Source organism: Amia ocellicauda, unplaced genomic scaffold (genome assembly GCF_036373705.1).
Source record: "Amia ocellicauda isolate fAmiCal2 unplaced genomic scaffold, fAmiCal2.hap1 HAP1_SCAFFOLD_31, whole genome shotgun sequence".
Taxonomy (NCBI): domain Eukaryota; kingdom Metazoa; phylum Chordata; class Actinopteri; order Amiiformes; family Amiidae; genus Amia; species Amia ocellicauda.
Genome location: NW_027102876.1, coordinates 1,213,737 through 1,234,517, shown reverse-complemented (window position 1 = coordinate 1,234,517; position 20,781 = coordinate 1,213,737). Strand labels below are relative to the sequence as shown.

General features: G+C 39.1%; 1 non-coding gene across 1 annotated transcript; it reads right to left on the bottom strand.

Moving 5' to 3' along the window:
• Nucleotides 1-14,533: 14,533 nt before the first annotated feature.
• LOC136729873 (U5 spliceosomal RNA) lies at nt 14,534-14,648 on the bottom strand. Its single transcript, XR_010809135.1, has one exon. It is a non-coding gene; the product is annotated as a U5 spliceosomal RNA (small nuclear RNA).
• Between the last annotated feature and the right edge of the window lie 6,133 nt (nt 14,649-20,781).

Sequence of the window (20,781 nt, the reverse complement as noted above, 5' to 3'; positions counted from 1 at the left end):
CATTTTGTTGCTTCAAAGAGAATACAAAAGTCAGCAAAACATTCTTTTTTACAAATTCAGTTTGTAAACTGTATTGTACATATATTTGTTGCGTTTTGATTTATAAACATTATACATTGTACAAATCTTAAGTGAAGGGCAATGGACTGATTCTGACTTCATGGCTGTCATTCTATTCATTTGAATAATGTGACATCTCCACTAATAGTACATTATAAATTAAACTATCAATAGAAGAATATGTGCTACTGCGGACGTCATCTGAGCAGTTTCACAATATATTGTAGATTCCTATAATCTGGAAAACCTTTAATTATAGTATTTTAACTTATTTCTCCACTGAGTCAAGCATCACTTCAGCGTAGTGGACCTCAGCATTGGTCTGTTCAAGTTGCTGTGAGGCTGTCTTTAAAGCCGCGCCCTCGGCCTACTGTGTCTCAACAAGAACACCAGCATCTTCTCCATATGGGTCAGACATCGGTTCCTTCAGGACACGATTCATAATATGCATATCTGCCATGTGGAATAAATCAGTCTGAAGACACAATGTGTGGTTCACACAACATCAGAGATCGTCCTTATAAAAGGCATCTCTATCACATTAGTTGACATTCGCACAATCTATAAGGTTTCTAGTAAAGGGACAATTCAAAATAATAATAATCTTGATTCCAATTTATCTCATTTATCAAATTATTTCAGTACAGCACTCAGCTGTCGTCAGCAGCATCATATCTCCTGTGTTTATTGAATCAGCTTTACTTCCTAGTGTAGATACTCTTTTTGTGTGGAGTTGTCAAAGTTTCAAAACAATGTGCTTATCTTTGTCCTTTTATCTAACTTAAATACCTGAGAACATTACAATAACTATTACAGCAGCTCCTTCAACACCATAGTTAATAGTAGTTGGGTAAATGATGGCAGTTATTAATCTTTGTTTCTCAATTCATTTTTTACCAATAAACCATAATTTGAAATTATTTCCATACTCCTATTATTCCTATTTTCATTATTATTAGTTTTATGCGGTTGTCATCTAGTATGTGATGTATTCGTCTGTATCAACATCAATATTATTATCATTATTAATACAAGCAGTGTAAATTACCATTCATTACACTCTTGCTCTGTTTGTAATAAGTTATGAACCCTTACACGTACTTACAGTCTCTGCCTTGTCTCTGACTTCTCTCTCTCTCTCTCTCTCTCTCTCTCTCTCTCTCTCTCTCTCTCTCTCATCTCAGGCTGCTTGTCTGCTCAGGCGAACAGGGGGAGCAGAGGAGCACATACGGCCCTTGCCCCCTGCCCCCCTCTTCCTAATACCTGATAGGGTATTTCTGTTTGTGAAAGGACTATTTCCAAACAGTTTTATAACTTGCCATGACTATGTTTCATTAAATTAGTTATGTTACACCTTTAGTTATACCTGTAGTAACTTCATTATTTTCCCTCATATTCCAGTCAATCACCATCAGAGTCTCTCGTGGCAGTACATTTGTCTCACACAGAACAAACTCTCCTTTCTCAACCGCTTTCAATTTTGGATAACATCGCACTGCATCCCAACAGCTGTTCTTTCTCCTATTCCTAATTTCTTACAAGAAAATGCAAGTTATATTTGATCGATTTGTATTATTACTATTTATATACATTTCACTACATTATTGTAGTTAATGAATGTATTTAATCTTTGGAAAATAAGCCTTTTCATTGATCTCAATAATGATGTCCAGGTACTTCAGGAAAGCACATTTTCAAAAAATGTGTCCAGTCAATGATTTCCCCAACTAAGAACCTGCGTGGGCACTAAGACTGTCCTCCTGCGCGGCTCATGTCTTTATTGTGTCACTTCCTCCTATTGAAGTCCAATCTACACCAGTACAGGTTCAGAAGAACTGTTCCCGAATCCAGATTGAACTGATCAATAGTTAATTTCTTACCTACACATTGTATTTAGGGATCTATTTCTAGGGATTTAAAAACTCTTCATTGTGGAACTCATAGCTTCCAAATGAGCACATCGTTAATTTCCTGGAGTATCTGGTTATCTATTTATCAATATGTAAGAAACCTTCACCGAATGTTTGTGGTTGCCTCGGATTCCTATTTCTAAATTTGGCTCTAATTCCATTTCTAACATGTTACTTTTAACTTCTGTATTCGTAAGACCTATTTAAATAACTTAATTTTGTATTATTATTTCTGTTTGCAATAGCATTCTGTGTACAGTTAAATGCTGACTTTCTTGTAGGTCTGTTATTACAACATATTTAACTGGCGTTTTTTAGCTATCATTCTGTAACTATTTGTGACTTATGACTCTCTTAGTCATATTCTGGACTATACAGTACATGAAAAAGTCAAAATATGGACATTTACCTTGCGCAAACTGAAAACGTACAAACATACAAAGAGACACATATTAATTTATATCCATAGTAAATTCAGAAACCATGGTTTTGGTTGGCATGTTATATTGACCTGCAGTGTCTCAAACTACCCTTATTTATTACTTATCTAGTAATTTTCCTTCAGTATCTTGAGGACTGTCATTTATACTGAAAAACATATATATATATATATTTTTAATTTGTCTTCGGGCCATTCAGATTGAATTATGCCTGTTGTCTTTTCTTTCTTTTCTCTAACAAATGTTTTAAGATAGCTAGCTTTGGTTTCTCATTTCTTAATGCTTTGTATTCCTATTTTGCAAAACCGTTTTTAGGTGCTCAAGTCTATCTGAATCAAAAGTCCCATCTTCTGGAAACCTTAATTTTCTGTCACCTATTGTCCAGTCAAACGCACCGCTTCACTCCATAGTTATCATACATGTACCTTACATGTGTACCTTTAAGTGGCGGGTCGCCCATCTTACTAGAGCTGTTCCCACACAGTAACACGTTTTCCCATTTTCTATGTATCGTTTTGTACACAACAACCAAGGCGTGCAAGCCCGCAAAATAACAATAAACGACAGGGGAGAAAACATAGCAAAAAACAAGAAAACACAAATAATACTAAATCCTATATAGGAATAACAACAAACATGCTTTTCAATGTTTGCATTTATAGAACTTGTATATAACTTAATGACTTTTCTTCATTTACCATAAACACTATAAACTTCTATAAACTATAAACACGATATTTTATATTATCACCGGCGTATCAGATATTGAACAATTAATTAGCACTCCTTTTTTTTTTTTTTTCTAATAGTAGGTCAAACCTACGCTGCAGTTTACAAACACACTTAAGCCTGCGGGAACCCAGACAGGAAAACACAGTCCTGTTCCTTCACAAACAAGAAGACACAGTCAAGTCTATGGTAACCCTAAGAAACCATGCTCCTCGGTTATTGGTGTCAATGGATCTCATTATCCTGAAACTGTCATGATCGAAACATGGAATATTGTTTGTCAGTTTCCATAAAATTATGCATTAAGAGTAATGCAACAGTCACTTATCATTTTGAGCAGCTGTATCAATTGATAGTTAGATCTTTGTAATGAAATGAATAGACAGTGATCTCAGATGTAATGTGTGAATTGCATTTTGAAATGGTAATACTTTGATGTTAAGTTGTGTCATTTTAGTTCAATGAACAAATGATCTGAGGTTGATGTGTATTGTATCCAAGCAATTGTAAAAAAGTGTTAGAGTTTTGAAAAATGTGCATTTTGTTCATCGGGTGTGAGTTTAGTGTCTAGAGTTTTGAAAAATGACATCAAGGTTCTGAAATGAGTGCCAAAGTGATTGTAAAAAAGTGTAATATCAGGGGACAGTGGCTATTAGTGATCTGGCCTTCCGTGGCCTCTGTATTAATGTAACAGGTCACATTGTATGTGTACACTGATACTTGATAGTATAATATAGTATAAGTAAAAAACATACATAGGTATCATAGAAGTATTTTGCAGAAATGATTATGGATAGTTATCAAAATGGAGAGGAAATGCTAAATCCAGTCTCCCCAGGCTGAGCTTCTATTGCTGCACCTGCTGGCCCCACTATATGGATAGAGCCACACCAAGTACAAGAGTCTCCCCATTGCTATTTATATCTCCCTATCCAGTCTTCTATAGGTGTCAGGGTGGGGTGCCTATTCCCCTGCATGCTTTGAAACCTATAGCACCTGGGACGCACACTTGGGATCCGGTTCCTCTGCCCCTCACATACACATGAGGAATCCTAGGTGCTCAACACGTCATACTGTCTCTTTCATCTCATGTGTAAACTATGGACAAATACATGACTAAACGTGTTAAGTTGCTTTTCCCAGAATGCTTTGCGCCACAATATGCAAATAACGGGGACTATGATTGGCTCCCTGACATTACCCACACTGCGACTGATGCTACCCATTTCACTACCCAACAAAGACCCATAATATGCATGTGTCTGTCTGTCTGTCTGTCTGTCAAAGTATGTGTGTCTGTGTCTGTTTGTGTGTGTTTGTGTGTCTGTCTCTGTGTGAAAATGTGCCTGTCTCTGTGTGAAAGTGAGTGTGTCTGTGTCTGTGTCTGTCTGTCTGTGAAAGTGAGTGTGTGAAAGTGTGTGTGAGTGTCTGTCTGCCTGTCTGTCTTTGAAAGTGTGTGTGAGTGTCTGTCTGTCATGTAACTTGCACATCTGTTAGGGCACCATATGCAGAGATGTACACATATTGTTCCTTTTCCATATACACTCACCTAAAGGATTATTAGGAACACCATACTAATACTGTGTTTGACCCCCTTTCGCCTTCAGAACTGCCTTAATTCTACGTGGCATTGATTCAACAAGGTGCTGAAAGCATTCTTTAGAAATGTTGGTCCATATTGATAGGATAGCATCTTGCAGTTGATGGAGATTTGTGGGATGCACATCCAGGGCACGAAGCTCCCGTTCCACCTGTAGCGTAAGGTACACTTATAAATTTCAATTAAAGAAGTGAATTTATAGTATCACCTTATCACGAATCCTGGAATCTTGTAGAACTCAATTTCTGTAATAATTGGACGCAGACACCAATTCCAAAGATATAAATTGTCAAATTTATTCAAAACAAAGACTAAATGTAGCACTACACTAATTATACAAAAGGGAAAAACTAATTAAATTAATTCAACTCTATATCAACAAATCAAAGACAAATCACTTCCGTGACCAAATCAAAGACCATGGGATCGCATATGATAACACAAATCGTTAAACAAAAGAGGTTATAAACACATTGACTACAATACCAGTTAGTAAGATGAAGGTGAGTCTCTTGTTAGTATTATTAGTCAGACATTAAATAACTACGCAGGTTAGTATTTATGTCAGGTAACTTCTCGTTATATATATATCAGTCTCATTAACGTTTAGGTGGAGAGAAAGATCCTATCATTACTTGTTACCACAATTTCCCTTAACTGATTATTATTCAATGATTAAGGATAGGCAGGGCCACCTATAATCTGGTGTCTATTAACTTGTGTCAATTTCAGACTAAACAGTTAAACAGGAATGAGAAGATATTTCTCGGCGTTGACAGATTTTATTTCTAAAATTATCAACAAAACAGTTTAATGCAACACACATTTATATTTAAGAAAACTAAATGATATTACACATTCTAGAGTTATGAATCACAGATTAACATTTCTAATTGATTTCTCAAATGTCATGAATCATGAACTCCAAACTGTTAAACTTATCTGAACTTCGTCGCAGAGAGGCCTCTCTGGCTTCGGGCTCAGATAACAGCACACGGCACGAGGTCCGTGTGGTTTGGAACAAAGGCAGTCCGGTTCGGCTTTGTCCAAGAACTTCCACTCAGTCGATGCACCTGGAAGTTGGGGTTTCGCGAAAGTAGAGTCGTTTCCAAACAGATTTTCCACTGGTTCGAAGGCTCCAAGGTTTTGCACAAAATCTTCTTTGTAAGCAGGGTTCCACCGTAGTTACTTGAAGACAAAGTCTTTGAGGAAAGCAGGGCCCTGTTTGTTCCAAGGGTCAAGTTTCTTAAAACTCAAATAGCTATTTAAATGACTGACACTTTCGTATTCAGTCGACTTAGTCATTTGTCCAGCTGTAAAACTCCACTGATCAGGTGGGCACAGGCGGGCAGCGCAGTCTGTAAAGTTCTTTATTTAATAAAGTCCTTTAAAAGAATTCTTTGTACGGCTCAATCTCCTTCTCCCAGTTTAACTCTTCTGTTGCCGGCAAAGACTTGGTTGGTTTCTGGTTCCGGTTCGGGCAACAGAGCTACAGGTTGAGCTGTGGCAGCGAGTTACTGGTTCAGGTGAGAGAGAGAGAGAAAGAAAGGCCGTGTTTGTCCTTTATAGTCTGTCAGATCAATAGGTGATTGGTTCCTGAGTTCTTGAGATTGGATTTCGGTTTCAGCCCCCAGTGTCCTATTGGAGGGGGGCTTTATTTATGACTGATGTCAATCCATGCCATCTTTTGGAAATGCCGGTTGGCCTGGGTTCGTAACTCTATTTCGGGATTTCGGCTCTCATCCACTTCAAAGAGTTTTTATCAACCACAGGCCCCTTTCTCCAGACATCTCATAGCAGAATAACAAACTATTTGGCCTCTTCTCGGTGCCATCCTCCCCAAAACTGTCACTTTGATGCAAACCAGTTCCAAGCTGATGAGCAAAGGAAATCTGATAACTTTGGGGGGGAGAGGTCTTCTTTAGATCCGTGCTTCAGCTCAGAGCCCAAATACTCTTATCCAAATACACCCAACATAACGCTACACACCCCATCCCAAAGATGCTCTATTGGGTTGAGATCTGGTGACTGTGGGGGCCAGTTTAGTACAGTGAACTCATTGTCATGTTCAAGAAACCAATTTGAAATGATTCGACCTTTGTGACATGGTGCATTATCCTGCTGGAAGTAGCCATCAGAGGATGGGTACATGGTGGTCATAAAGGGATGGACATGGTCAGAAACAATGGGCCGTGGCATTTAAACGATGCCCAATTGGCACTAAGGGGCCTAAAGTGTGCCAAGAAAACATCCCCCACACCATTACACCACCACCACCAGCCTGCACAGTGGTAACAAGGCATGATGGATCCATGTTCTCATTCTGTTTATGCCAAATTCTGACTCTGAAATCGAGACTCATCAGACCAGGCAACATTTTTCCAGTCTTCAACTGTCCAATTTTGGTGAGCTTGTGCAAATTGTAGCCTCTTTTTCCTATTTGTAGTGGAGATGAGTGGTACCCAGTGGGGTCTTCTGCTGTTGTAGCCCATCCGCCTCAAGGTTGTACGTGTTGTGGCTTCACAAATGCTTTGCTGCATACCTCGGTTGTAGCGAGTGGTTATTTCAGTCAAAGTTGCTCTTCTATCAGCTTGAATCGAGTCGGCCCATTCTCCTCTGAGCTCTAGCATCAACAAGGCATTTTCGCCCACAGGACTGCCGCATACTGGATGATTTTCCCTTTTCACACCATTCTTTGTAAACCCTAGAAATGGTTGTGCTTGAAAATCCCAGTAACTGAGCAGATTGTGAAATACTCAGACCGGCCCGTCTGGCACCAACAACCATGCCACGCTCAAAATTGCTTAAATCACCTTTCATTCCCATTCAGACATTCAGTTTGGAGTTCAGGAGATTGTCTTGACCAGGACCACACCCCTAAATGCATTGAAGCAACTGCCATGTGATTGGTTGGTTAGATAATTGCATTAATGAGAAATTGAACAGGTGTTCCTAATAATCCTTTAGGTGAGTGTATATGTATGTATGTATGTATGCATGTCCAATTGCTTTGACAATTCAAATGCACTGAATTGAGAGAGAGAGAGAGAGAGAGAGAGAGAGAGTTGTAGTCCAGACCACTGCAAAATTCCTGCTGAAGTGATCTGGATCACCACACAATGGCCCAAGGACCACTGCAAACTTGGATTTCAATGTATTTGTGTAATCTGTGTTGCAATAGCACCTACCATGTTCCTTTGTGGTGATCTGGTTAATTCTGATCTGGGAAAACCACAATCCTGCAGGTTTAATAAGTCTCTCTACACATCAGTCCCTGAGTACCTTCAACCAATGGTCATTTTGACCAATTAAGCCCAAGATTTGAGTCAATTAAGTTGTCAAGGACTACCCAGTGAAGACGTGAACTCACGACTAGGTCACACTGTGAGCTCACCAGAGCAGACATTACACTGAGCTCACTGTGAGCTCACTTAGCGCTTTTCCAGCGACATGGTGCCGGTGCTGGAGCCGGAGCTGCTGCTCGGCCTGGGATCCAGCTGATCTTTTTTGAACCGGCCCGCTTTTCCACCGGTTTTGACGTCACTGGATGTGGGCGTTCCCAAGCATGGAGTAGAAGTGGAGAAACACAGCAATAGTAATCAGCACCGAGGCGACTGCGTCTTTAAACCCCATTTAACATCACAATCAAACTCATTCCGCGTCTATGGCAAATCGTAACCCTAATGTTACAAATGTTCCCTAAACACCTATTTTGCAGGATCAATAAAAAATTATTAGGATTTTTTAAACTTTTACTGACACACATAGTTAATAGCAATGTGTTATAACTTTACCGAAAATAATAATCTGTATATCTTTAATTGTTTAGACGTTATTAAGATATAATGCATCTTTCACATAGGGAACATTTGTAACATGTTAGGAAAAACAAACAAATGATTTGAAAATATTCATAATTACAGCATACAATTTGTCAGGCTTCATAACAATGGTATTTATAACATACTCTGTAAAAATCAAGAAAATAGCATTTGTGGTTCACGAGAAAATATGTATATATAATCAAAGCTATCAGACTATAGCAGCCGGTGTATGAAGACACATACGATTATACAGCATTATTTGGCAGCTTCGCAAGACCTAATTTGAAACGTTGTTGGTAAGTTAGATAATTAGTGGGGACCCTCTATTTGCAGTTCTTCCCCTCCATAATTGCTAAAATAAAGTTTTACTGACATTTTATTGACCCTACCACTGCATAGGGCACATCTGTAACATGAACGCTACTGAATGGCACATACATTGAAAACTACGGAGAACTGAGACAAATCCACTTTACACTTCATAAATAATCTTAAAACGTTTCCAACCAAGGCAACACCCACTTGAAATACGTTCATTCTCATTTTTGGTAAACAAAAAGAGAGATTGTTACATATGTTCCCTATGATGCATCTACAGAGAGAGAGAGACAGACAGACACTAACTCTCTCTCTCTCTCTCTCTCTCTCTCTCTCTCAGCTGGGAGTGTGTGGGAGGGGTCTGCAGTGAGCGGGAGTGCTGCTGAGAGCTCTGTCCTTTGGCTGCGTTTTTTTGTTGCTTTACTTTTTTCAGTTTGTTTATTTTGTCTTCTGTTTTCAGTGCTTTTCTTATTGTGGGGGAACAGGGGAGGGGAGGGGGGAGTACCGGTAGTTCTTCCCGGGTCGGGGGGTCGGACCCCCTGAATGCGTCTTTTGAAAAACTGACCCGACGCCATGGAGTCAAGATCGCTCCGGTGCAGTTCTGCCCCCTAGAGCAGTGTGTGTTAGCGGTTGGGGAGGTAGCAGGGTGTGAAAATATCAAGTCTGCTGCCATTGTTATCTTCTTAAAAACCACTGATCTGCTCAATCAGCTAGTGGCTAATGGCACAGTGTTAGACGACACTTTCACCCCGGTGTTGCCGCTCGCTGCTCCTGCCCGGAAGGTAACGCTGTCTAACGTCCCTCCGTTCATCCGCACCGGCTCGGGCAGCTGATGTCCGGCATTAAGAGGGTCCCGCTGGGCTGCAAAGCCCCGCAACTGAAACACGTCGTGTCCTTCCGAAGGCAGCTGTATATGATCCTCAATAACATCAATGAGGATCTTAATGTCTCCGAAGTTGGATCTCTCTTGCTGCCACCACCACGAAGATTGCTCTTTAGTAATGTTGGAAAGTCAAAGACAGCAACCGTCAGGGTTCTTGCATATGACGTATTCGTGCTGCACCTCTCTGCAAGGATCCAGGACAGTTTGTCAATGTAAACTCCAGTGCCTGGGAACTTTTCCACCTAAAAGACAATGGTAAATAAAAAACAAGTTTATCCCCAAACTATTCTTATATTATGTTAAGTGGAATACATTATCAGTAAGGCTGTGATTTTGTTACAGAAATGTGTTATTAAAGACCACAGTATGTCTCAATTCTAAGTTTATTAATTTACAGACATAATAAAGTCAGTGAATCTGTGACACCCATAATTCAATTACATTCTTATTATCAACTATAACTATGAATATAACTGATAATGTAGCATCATTAGATTGTTTACAACCAATATTTGTTTTCAATATATATATTTTTACCTTGTCTTTGTAATATTGTAGACCAAGAGTGTTATACCTGTTTTGGTGATTCTTTGTCAGATTCAGAACAATTTGCTGTGGGGCTGTCAGAACCACTTGATGGTGACACACTTTTGTCTTCATTGCTGATAAATGTGGCTTTTGTTACAATTTTTTTCAGATTGTCCAAAAGGTCTGGAATCTCTGGAGAAAAAAACCTTAGTATTAAATGATAATCATTTCTAGTAATATATTTAATGCAAAGTGAAAACAAAACCATCAATGCCTGCAATTATACTTGAGAGACTTGCTCTATGTTATTGGCAAACTGACCTTTTTGTGGGTCATTAACATTAGCTACGAAAAAAATAAAAAAGATAAAATACAAGAATTTCCAGGTCTAATGTAATGCATATAGTCATTAATGTAGGATTATGAAGTTATGTTGAAAAACTTTATTTAATAATCAGTATTATTAAACTATTAGACAGTGCACATTAAGAGTCTGTATTGTGGTTCTAGATTACTTCAGTATGATCAACTATAATACATTACTCTGGAATCTAAATTACTGAAGAATAACATTTATCAAGGTAAGGAATTATTTGCTATAAATAAAAAAACTTACCATCAACCATACGGTTTCGAAGACATTGGTTTTCATTTTTAAGTCTTGTGTTTTCCTTTTCGAGCTGCTTAACGTTTTGCTGTAGCTCAACTTCACTGGACTCTTTAAATGTCTGTAGAATATGGAATATGACGGGATCTAATTCTTGAAGCTCCATCGGTTTTCTTTCTTATTCTGTGCTGTATTCAGAGAGAAAAAGAGTTTAAAATGAAAATATATATATATATGAATATGATTAAAAAAAAACAATCCTGCAATACATTTATTTAATATTTGCAGTAATTATCTCACCGGTAACTGTGGTTCATCAAGGTCACTATCATCTGAAATTTGAAGTTTTTTGTTTGGTTTAGGTACTCTCTTCATTTTAGGACAGGGCATTTTTGTTAGGTCATTAAGTTTTCTTCTTAGTTCGCCTTCTTTTCCTAAAATAAAAATAAAATAAATAAAACCCTGCATTATGTCCACAGATATTTGGGGATTATATTTATTTGTCATAAAAATACTGTGCTTTGACCATACAAATTAAGATGAACAGCCAACACTGAATCAAAACTGAAGTTAAATTATATCTGGTTTAATTTATTTTGTGATTTGGGGGATTTTATTGTAAAGCACAACACACAATAAATCGTTCTTACAAATGCCAGTCAAGTATGACGAGTTTTTAGCGCCCTCACCACCACCTACCATGTTATAAGAGTATGTTAGACGTACAACACATTAATAACTTAAACATTCATTTCAAATATACTGTGATTGTATATATCAAATAGCATGTAAAGACTTTAATGTTTTTTTTTTTTAAATAAACATTGTTACCAGTCATAATGATCTGCGCTTCATGGACAGGCCATCCACCTTTTGGAGGTTTGTTCGTGTCTCTCCACTCTGCTCTGAAGTTTCGAGTCGTCTCTTCGTCATCATCAGCAATGCTGAATAAATCAAAATTGCGAAAGCAAGCAGTGGGAATCACGCTGTAAGAGTCTTTGTCGACCCCGCTTTCCCACTTCACCAACGCGTGCATCACCGCCATACTACCTTCACCTTCTCGTCCGTTTTTTCTGCGCCTTTTTCCCCCAACAAGTCACGGCACAAAAAACAGTCCCGCTCTGCATTCTGGTACTTGGCGTTCTTAATAACACCAACAGGGTGTAATCGCATAGACCACTCGAGTATAAAGTACTACATATCCCATCTGTTACAGTTTTTTTTCTTCTTCTGAAACTGCAAGCGCACTACATAAAGTTTGGCAAATGAAGAAATTTGGATGATGAGTTTACAATCTTATAAACAGTATTTAAGTAAACCTAGATATGCAATTCCAAAAAGATCAGCATCGAGATGGAGAAACAGGATACAAAAATAATAATACAATGTTTATACTTTTTGTATTTTAATTACAGTATGTAATTATTGCCTTTTGATTTACATTTACAGAAAAAGAACGGCGGCAAACGTGGACTACCCAACAAGAAGCAACAAAGTTACTAAAATATCAGATTCTCAGGTAAGCTTCATGCAGCCATACATGTATAATTATAAAATCAATCCAAAAAATAGACCTTGTTTACCCTACAACTGATTTGAGTGTTAATTCTATTTAAGATATAAAAAAATATTTTATTTTCTGAACTAATAATCTGTGAACATTCTATTATCTCTATAATTTTAATTAATACATTTATTTTATTATTGGTGGAACATTATGTTTTTCAGCTCAGATGATTTCACGTACCATCAATTTTTCTGTTAATAAATGTGCAAAAACAAATCAGATGGATAGGCCCCTACATATGAACATTAAGTTAAAGGCCTAGAGTGAGTGTTCTTCACTTCCAGTCATGGCGGGCCACAATCCAGCTCTTTGTAACTCATCAACAACCAAAGACCTGGGAAAAGGGTTAAATGGCTTCAGTTAAGCCAATTAGGTAATTAAGAGCTCAACTGGAAAAAAAACAGCAGGCATAGGGGTACTTTAGGACCACAGTCACTGATATAACCTACAATGTTGTTGTAATGAAAATCAGCAGACAGTGGGCCTCCTCCAGGACTAAGGTTGAGAAGCACTGGTCTTGAAGACCACAATAACAATCGACCTCAAGGGCTAGGGATATTCGAGGTGATGCTAAACCAGTCCTGAATGTTTAAATATAATGTTATTTTCTTGTAGTGTGCCGTTGCTGTTAATGCAACCAGTTATATTGAGCCATCAAATACAGAAGCTGACGAAAGACATCAACATGTAAATTTAGTTGTAAATTTAAAGTGTGTGTGAAAAGTATTTTGTATATGGAGATTAACCCATAGTTTCACAGATAAATTGTGGACCAGTGATATTCAGGATCTTCAAAACAAGTCCTGAATGCTCAAACTTAACACTTCTTTTTTTAGAGTGTCGTTGCTGTCAATCCAGCCAGTGATGTGGAGCCATCAGATACAGAAGCTGATGAAAAACAACATGTAAATTTCCTAAATTAATATGGTGCATCAAAATACTTATTTAGCACTTTCAACTGTTTCTTTGTGATTCCTAAAATTACTTTACAGGCTGGGGCTGGGGGAAGACACTGTGCCCGCCTGGAGAAGCCTGTACAAGCCCCCCTCAATAAGAGAGCTGGCAATCTGCAGTGGAGGGTGTTACACACCATTATTGCTGTCAATTCTTTTATTACTGTTCTTAACCCTGCTGTGTCCGACGCCTGCCCATTCTGTGCTCAGAGAGAGACCGTGTTTCACTGTTTCAGCACTTGCTCTCGGTTGTCACCCATTTTTAGTCTTTTAACTCGTCTTTTTACTGATCTTAACCTGATTTTTAACACAAAGGTTTTTATTTTAGGGGCGCGATACACCAGAAAGACCAAACATGTGGACCAGCTGGTAAACTTCTTGCTGGGCCAGGCTAAAATGGCCGTCTATAAGACTAGGAAGAACAGAGTGTGTGGGGAGGGCAGTGAGGATGCAGTGAGAGTGTTTGCCATGCTGGTCAAGTGCAGAGTCAGACTAGAGTTTAACTATTACAGGCTGATGAATGATTTGGAGAGTTTTGAACAGGTCTGGTGTATTAATGATGCCCTTTGTGAATTGTATGACGGGGAGTTGGTTTTTATTATGTAATTCATTTATAGGGTTTAGTATTTGATGGTTGTTTTGTTGTGTGTATTGGGTTGCTTTCTTTAAAAGTGTACAGATCAGTGGCGGAGTTAATGCTTGTTGGGGGGAGACAAACAAAGGGGAACACTATTTTTTATTTATTTATTTATTTTCTTTTGTATGAATTATTGCGTGTTGCAAACAGGCAATGAAGTCTGATAAAAGTCAAAAAGTCTCTCTCTCTCTCACACACACACACACAGCCAGCAAGACACACAGAGCCAGCCAGCTCAGCGATGACATCACAAACATCTCTCTCAGGTGACTCCTATGACATCACAGAGCACGTACATTCCGTTGCTTGCCGTCTGTCAACCACTCAGTCACTGCCAGCCAGACTGGCTGGCTGACTGGATGGTGGGGCTGCTTGCTGCTGCTGCGTACCTTAGCAAGCTTATTTGCTTGACCGGCCTTCCTCCTCCGCCCACATGCCCACCTATGTCCGATCTGCTGTTCACCTGGATCACAGCTCCGCCCCAACAAGGCAGAGCCTCCCAAGAATGGTACAAACTCACCCACGATCCCCTCCACGGAAAGCTATAGCAAAAGGCAAAAGCATTATACGTAATGAAGAGGAACCCGAGTCCAAGACGCATCCGACCAGCCATACATATTTGTGTGTATTAAAGATCACATTTTATTACATTTAGATTTTCTGTACTTTATTACATCTTTTTGTGATTTTTAAATGTATTGTTTCTTTTCCTTATATATGTATGTATGTATGTATGTATGTGTGTGTGTGTCTGTGTGAAAGTGTATGTGTTTGTGTGTCTCTGTGTGAAAGTGAGTGTGTGTGTGTCTGTCTCTGTGTTTGTGTGTCTGTCTCTGTGTGAAAGTGAGTGTGTGTGCGTGTGTCTGTCTGTGAAAGTGTGTGTGTGTGTGTGGGTGTGACAGTGTGTATGAGTGTCTGTCTGTCATGTAACTCGCACATCTGTGAGGGCACCATTTTTGCAGAAAGAGATGTACACATTTTGGAGCAACATATGCTGCCATCCAGACATCGTCTTTTCCAGGGACATCCCTGCATTTTTCAGCAGGATAACGCCAAACCACATTCTGCCCAGATTACAAGCGCATGGTTGCGTAGGCAGAGAGTGCGGGTGCTAGCATGGCCTGCCTGCAGTCCTGACCTGTCTCCGAATTGAGAATGTGTGGCGCACTATGAAGTGCAAATTAAGACAACGAAGGCCCTGTGCAGTTGCGCAGCTGAGGAAATGCATAATGGATGAATGGGGGGAAATCCCACTTGCTAAACTTAACCAAGTGGTGTCTTCAGTGCCCAAGTGCTTAATAAGTGTTATTAAAAGAAAAGGTGATGTTACATAGTGGTAAACAGTCGACTGTCCCAACTTTCTTGGTTTCTTTTCACTGCTAATGAGATGCTGTAGAGTGAGTTAGTTATATTGCTTTCAGGAGCTCTAATCGTATTGATGAGTTCATGCAGCATTTGTAATTGAATTTCAAAAAGAAATCCTTGCTGTCTGGCCTGTGTGTATGAGATGTACTCTGTCAATCTTTGGCTAACAACTGAAACATTGGTAGAACAGAAATGGCAACATAAAAAAGAAAAGTACATTTTAAAAGAGCACATTAAATAGGATGAATATACAGTTTTTTACAATCACTTTGTCACTAATTTCAGAACCTTGATGTCATTTTTCAAAACTCTAGACACAAAACTCAAAACGGTCATCACTTGTAACACAGGCTGTCCAATGTTCAAAACATTGCATTGTGCATTCATATCTTTAAAGAAACCTTGCACTTGCAGACTTGTTGGTTCAAATAATTCATTTATCATGAAATACCATAGTAACATTTATTTAGATCACCCACACAGAAGATACCGATAGTTTCACTGTGTAGTTGTTCGTACAATCATTAAATATTGTAGTACAAAATATGTGATACATGTTTCATTATGGTACTACACATAAATACATCACTGTAAAAGGACTAGTAGAGAGAATACTACAGACACAGTGGAATCATTGAACAAAATCTGAAATGTATTGATGCAATACAATCAAATCACACCATAGGTTTCTTTGAATCCATGCAACAATAATTAGCTACAAAAAAGAACAAAACTACAGTAAAATGTCAACTGCAGTGTTCCTCACCTGGCTTAGTGTAAAACAAAGGATTGATTACTGTACTTCTGAATTTCCATCAGCCCTGTGTTCAGGTTCAGGTTCTCACAACCATTTTTCACAAGAGGCATCTTGAAACTGAACATACCTGAACATACTCAGTCATCAGCTGCTTCACTCTGTCTGCATTTCTTTCAAAAGGCACACTATACTCTGTGCTACACATTGGTATGCAGTATACAGTCATTTGACAATTGAGAGTAGCCTAATGTTTAGTGCATGCTGAAGACTTGCCGCTTCTCAGTACGGAAATTTCTGATGATTGAGGCCACAGTTGATCCTGAGTTGATTCTGAGGTTTGATTGAATCATTGTAGCTGCCTCAGTCATGGTCATGCCATGATTTACAACATGCTCTACAACTATTTCTCGGATTTCACTGGACACTATTTGCTGTTGCTGCCGCTGTCTGGTCCGTGGCCTTGTCCTCTACCACGTTCCCCCAACACCTCTCAAATGAGGCCCATGGCTGCCTCTCTGGTGAGGCCTAAGCCCTCCTCTATGACGAGGCCCACGACCACCTCTCAGAAGGGGTGCATGTCCCCTTCCATTCCTTTGACCACCACGTCTTCCTCCTCCCACTGCTTGACCTCTATTGTGACCTGGATGACCTGCCGGCTCCATGTTATCACTGTGTTGCTGGGGTGGATAGCACTCATTTCACTCGATACTCGTACCACAATGTGAAATCAATCATCAATAACCAGTTGGCAGTATTGGAAAAGCAATTACAAGGGCCTGCATACATACAGTAATGTCAAATCTGATGTGGAAGAACAATCATCTTCAACCAGGTTGGAGCGTTAGTTGCAATGCCTTTAATACACGCAGCGTGGAGAGGAACAGTGACTCAAGTAGATCCCAAAGTCGCTCTGCCTTCATTTTAACAGTCAGAGCTTTTATACACAAAAATCAAAGAGCTGGTTATAATCAGAAAGTCATTACTATGTTATCTTAAAAGTTAGCTAAGCAGAATTTATATCATTATAGGACAGAGTTCATAGATCAACACATGGATTAGGGAGCAGGCACTTCAATCATACTGTTTGACATTGTCTCCAAGATTCTCATCGTAAATAACAAACAGAAATCAAACTACCTTCTGGCCTGACCTTCTAGCTTGACCTTATCTTTCTTAAGTATACAAGAGAGAAAAACAGGTATTAGAGAAAGAATTTCTAACTTTCCTTCCACACTGCAAACATGGTGTGGAAAAGTGCTACATGATGATGAATGATGATGAAATATTACATCCATAGATAATGTAGTCCAACTGGTTCATGCTCCTCGTTTATTGATGTCAATGGATCTCATTATCCTGAAACTTTCATGATCGAAACATGGAATATTGTTTGTCAGTTTCCATAAAATTATGCATTAAGAGTAATGCAACAGTCACTTATCATTTTGAGCAGCTGTATCAATTGATAGTTAGATCTTTGTAATGAAATGAATAGACAGTGATCTCAGATGTAATGTGTGAATTGCATTTTGAAATGGTAATACTTTGATGTTAAGTTGTGTCATTTTAGTTCAATGAACAAATGATCTGAGGTTGATGTGTATTGTATCCAAGCAATTGTAAAAAAGTGTTAGAGTTTTGAAAAATGTGCATTTTGATCATCGGGTGTGAGTTTAGTGTCTAGAGTTTTGAAAAATGACATCAAGGTTCTGAAATGAGTGCCAAAGTGATTGTAAAAAAGTGTAATATCAGGGGACAGTGGCTATTAGTGATCTGGCCTTCCGTGGCCTCTGTATTAATGTAACAGGTCACATTGTATGTGTACACTGATACTTGATAGTATAATATAGTACAAGTAAAAAACATACATAGGTATCATAGAAGTATTTTGCAGAAATGATTATGGATAGTTATCAAAATGGAGAGGAAATGCTAAATCCAGTCTCCCCAGGCTGAGCTTCTATTGCTGCACCAGCTGGCCCCACTATATGGATAGAGCCACACCAAGTACAAGAGTCTCCCCATTGCTATTTATATCTCCCTATCCAGTCTTCTTTATGTGTCAGGGTGGGGTGCCTATTCCCCTGCATGCTTTGAAACCTATAGCACCTGGGACGCACACTTGGGATCCGGTTCCTCTGCCCCTCACATACACATGAGGAATCCCAGGTGCTCAATACGTCATACTGTCTCTTTCATCTCATGTGTAAACTATGGACAAATACATGACTAAACGTGTTTAGTTGCTTTTCCCAGAATGCTTTGCGCCACGATATGAACGGGGACTATGATTGGCTCCCTGACATTACCCACACTGCGACTGATGCTACCCATTTCACTACCCAACAAAGACCCATAATATGCGTGTGTCTGTCTGTCTGTCTGTCAAAGTATGTGTGTGTGTTTCTGTGTGTGTCTGTGTCTGTCTGTCTGTGTGTGAAAGTGTGTGTGTGTCTGTCTGTCTGTCTGTCATGTAACTTGCACATCTGTGAGGGCACCACTAATGCAGAAAGAGATGTACACATATTGTTTATTTTCCATATATATGTATGTATGTATGTATGCATGTCCAATTGCTTTGACAATACAAATGAATTGAATTGAGAGGGAGAGAGAGAGAGTAAGAGAGAGAGAGAGAGAGACAGACAGACAGACAGACAGAGAGACACACACACACACACACACACACACACAGAGAGCCAGCCAGCCAGCTCAGCGATGACATGACGAGCCTCTCTCAGCTTACTGCTATGACATCACAGAGCACGTACATTCCGTTTAACAAATCGTTAAACAAAAAAGGTTATAAACACATTGACTACAATACCGGTTAGTAAGACGAAGGTGAGTCTCTCGTTAGTATTATTAGTCAGACATTAAATAACTACGCAGGTTAGTATTTATGTCAGGTAACTTCTCGTTATATATATATCAGTCTCATTTACGTTTAGGTGCCGAGAAAGATCCTATTTGTTACCACAATTTCCCTTAACTGATTATTATTCAATGATTAAGGATAGGCAGGGCCACCAATAATCTAATGTCTATTAACTTGTGTCAATTTCAGACTAAACAGTTAAACAGGAATGAGAAGATATTTCTCGGCGTTGACAGATTTTATTTCTAAAATTATCAACAAAACAGTTTAATGCAACTCACATTTATATTTAAGAAAACTAAATGATATTACACATTCTAGAGTTATGAATCACAGATTAACATTTCTAATTGATTTCTCAAATGTCATGAATCACAAACTCCAAACTGTTAAACTTATGTGAACTTCGTCGCAGAGAGGCCTCTCTGGCTTCGGGCTCAGATAACAGCACACGGCACGAGGTCCGTGTGGTTTGGAACAAAGGCAGTCCGGTTCGGCTTTGTCCAAGAACTTCCACTCAGTCGATGCACCTGGAAGTTGGGGTTTCGGGAATGTAGAGTCGTTTCCAAACAGATTTTCCATTGGTTTGAAGGCTCCAAGGTTGTGCACAAAATCTTCTTTGTAAGCATGGTTCCACCGTAGTTACTTGAAGACGAAGTCTTTGAGGAAAGCAGGGCCCTGTTTGTTCCAAGGGTCAAGTTTCTTAAGACTCAAATAGCTATTTAAGTGACTGACACTTTCGTATTCAGTCGACTTAGTCAATTGTCCAGCTGTAAAACTCCACTGATCAGGTGGGTCTGTGAAGTTATTTATTTAATAAAGTCCTTTAAAATAATTCTTCGCTCAATCTCCTTCTCATAGTTTAACTCTTCTGTTGCCGGCAAAGACTTGGTTGGTTTCTGATTCCGGTTCTGGCAACAGAGCTACAGGTTGAGCTGTGGCAGCGAGTTTCTGGTTCAGGTGAGAGAGAGAGAGAGAGAAAGACTGTCCGCTGTTCCTTATAGTCTGTCAGATCAGTAGGTGATTGGTCCCTGAGTTCTTGAGATTGGATTTCGCTTTATTTATGACTGATGTCAATCCATGCCATCTTTTGGAAACGCCGGTTGGCCTGGGTTCGTAGCTCTATGTCGGGATTTCGGCTCTCATCCACTTCAAAGAGTTTTTATCACCTACAGGCCCCTTTCTCCAGACATCTCATAGCAGAATTCCAAACTATTTGGCCTCTTCTCGGTGCCATCCTCCCCAAAACTGTCACTTTGATGCAAACCAGTTCCAAGCTGATGAGCTAAGGAAATCTGATAACTTTGGGGGGGGAGAGGTCTTCTTTAGATCAGTGCTTCAGCTCAGAGCCCAAATGCTCTTATCCAAATACACCCAACATAACGCTACATATGTATGTATGTATGTATATATGTGTAGAAGGAAAATTAGAAATTATTTTCTTACACCTGTTTTTCTCTCTTGTATACTTAAGAAAGATACGGTCAAGCTAGAAGGTCAGCCCAGAAGATAGTTTGATTTCTGTTTGTTATTTACGATGAGAACCTTGGAGACATTGTCAAACGGTATGACCTACGTGCCTGTTCCCTAAAACCATGTGTTGACCTATGAACTCTGTTCTATAATGATATATGTTCTGCTTAGTTAGCCTTTAAGATAACATAGTAATGACTTTCTAGCATGTATGGATGTATGTATGTATGTATATATATATATATATATACA